Here is a 2,674-nt window from a genome sequence, read left to right as displayed (position 1 = left end):
TAAAATATTACATGTCTAGAGGTCAAAACATGCATATCTTTAATTGAAATCCTATCTATGACGTCAAACATCTGCAAACCCTGCCCAATCTTCAGCTTATAGAACATATCTACTCTAGTAGACTCCTTCCGGGGCAAAGGTAGCATATTTCCTAGGCATGAGCAAAAAACCCACACCCAAACTATTCTCTTTTAAACCCGAAAGGCAAAAAATTATTCAATTCCTCAACCCAAAGGCCAGGACAACAAAACATACATGAAAATACAAGGAAAAAACAAAGCAACTAAAACCCACAAACCAGCAGCACCATATACACTAGTACATATATATACACCAAAGTATTTTTAATGGTTTAAAGTTTATTGGGAGTTATTAATGCCAACTTTATTTTTTCTATTTCCAATGTCAGACTCTCTGCTCCTTAAAAACCTTCGAAATAATATATATATATATATATATATATATATAGTTTGTAGTTTTTTGAGAGTGGTCACTTGCTTAAAAATCTGAATCACACCTTCTTAACCCTAATACCATGATAGGATGGCCCCCTCTGTGCAGCATTTTCAGCCTATAATAACTCAAAAGACAAAGAATATTCGAGTCAAAAGTTACAAAAACTCAAGTAACAAGAGTTACAAACGATACATTAAGTTTATTGATATTAATGTAGAAGTAGAAATGTTTGTAACGCTCATACTCTTTCTTTATAAATAGAGTATTGTACATCATCAAATATATCAAGGAAATATGTAGCCAAGAAAAAACTTTAATGTGTGGACGTAAGCTATAAGATGAACCACCTTAATCTGTATATTTCTTTCTTGCTTTTTCTCTTTATATTTTTATATACTTTAACAGTAATATAGTCTAAAAAATTATAGCCATAGTTTTGGTCAACATATTTAAGGCTATTCTCCATAAAGGGGTTGCCCCTAATGAATCAAGCTTTGCGTCAGGTAGATCAATCCAACGATGATAAACCAATCACGGCATAATTATCTATATTAATCCACTCTTTGATTTCATGGATGAGAGAATGCATTTTATTTCCTCTTTCTCCATATTAATCAATTTGAGTTTTTTTTTTTTTTTTTTGTCCTCTTCTAGGAGCTTATGACAAGAAAATCCTTTATGTCCCTTTTTTTTTTGGTCCAATGTTAGAAATCATCTCTCCCCTTTTTATCGGAGAAGGATCCAGAAGGAATACCAAAGAAATATCTCTCATTGAAGAATCCAAAGGAAATTTTCTTTGGGGATGACCTAATTATCTTTGCCTCTTGCATTAACAATGTCCAAATAAAGGCAAGATAAAGTTTAGTCTAGCTATATTAGAGGTGAATTTTGTTGCCCGAATTGCAATTCAAGTAACAGATGCGAGTTTACGAACAATTTGTTCTCTTAAAACCAATTTCAAACAACATGCTCGGGCTAGACAACAAATTGCTATAAACTATCCTATAACAACGAGTAATTGAGTCACCCCAGCTAACCAAAAATTTTACCCATTAACATTTGTAATGTTAGCACATTGTAAAAAATTGTGGGTAATGTAAATTATGAGAATTATAGAACTGGAAGTAAGAGATAAAAGAACTAAATTCGGTGACACCTATATGTCGTTCACTACTCTAAATTCTCCTATAACCCTCTAATAAACTTTAATATCTGTAAAACACTTCTATTTATAGGAAAATTTAAAATTTAGATAGATAAATATGGTAATTAGTTTAACCACCGTTATATGGAGAATAATTTTCTATATTATAATGCACATGATATAATTGACAGATACAGAATAACAGCCACAAAAATATAATTGCAGTATAACTATAGGTTTCCAAATAATTTTAATGTAGAAAATATATTATAACACAATTAATACAACTGACAGACACAGAAAATCTGCAGCAAGAAATATTTGATTAGTTACTGAGGGGAGCGCCTGGCCCTTGCTATAGTGCAACGCCTGAGGATCCCTGTAGCAAGGTACTGCGGTGGACCATCCCACTGAAAAAAAATTAATTTAATATCATGTGGGTCGTTGACCCACGTATCAGACATTAAGCTGAGGAGAACAGATACTACACTTGATCTTAGCCATAAGGCCGAGAAAGGTATGCTTTTATATTTCTTTTGATCTGTTGTCTCTAATTTAATCCATGTGGGACAAATGTACCCTGTCCCGGTGTCCCATTGCTTAGCTCTATTCCAAAAGCTGCACATATTATTGTCCTTGTCAATTGTCAACCCTTGATCTTCTCAACACTAAAAATCCCTTTTGGATCTCTGACCGTCCAGATAGGCTTACAGACATTTTCTACAAGAAAAATATAGAACTGTGAATATTGTTTTTTGTTTTTTTTATATATATATTTTATATTTTATATTTTTTATAAAGAGTAATGGTATCACTATCTTATTATAATAATGTAGCATTGTGAATTTAGCATTAGATTCTTTTTCTTTTAATAATTATTGATTGAGGGCAGATTGATAATGCCACAACAACATGGTAAAATAGTGGTATGGTACATTACATTACTCCTAGTTAAAAGCTTTGAATCACACATTTTTAGCTGTAATATCAATTATAAATGTGCTTATAGGTGATAAGTTTCACATTAATTTTTTACTAGATGAGACTGAATCTTAAAAGTGATTTTAAGGAGTT

At 31.8% G+C, this 2,674-nt stretch overlaps 1 non-coding gene across 1 annotated transcript; it reads right to left on the bottom strand.

Annotated features, from left to right (window-relative positions):
• Positions 1 to 1,934: 1,934 nt before the first annotated feature.
• Positions 1,935 to 2,121, bottom strand: LOC132176747 (U2 spliceosomal RNA). Its single transcript, XR_009439602.1, has one exon. It is a non-coding gene; the product is annotated as a U2 spliceosomal RNA (small nuclear RNA).
• Positions 2,122 to 2,674: the final 553 nt, after the last annotated feature.

Source organism: Corylus avellana, chromosome ca3 (assembly GCF_901000735.1).
Source record: "Corylus avellana chromosome ca3, CavTom2PMs-1.0".
Lineage (NCBI taxonomy): Eukaryota > Viridiplantae > Streptophyta > Magnoliopsida > Fagales > Betulaceae > Corylus > Corylus avellana.
This window is presented reverse-complemented; position numbering and strand designations above follow the sequence as displayed.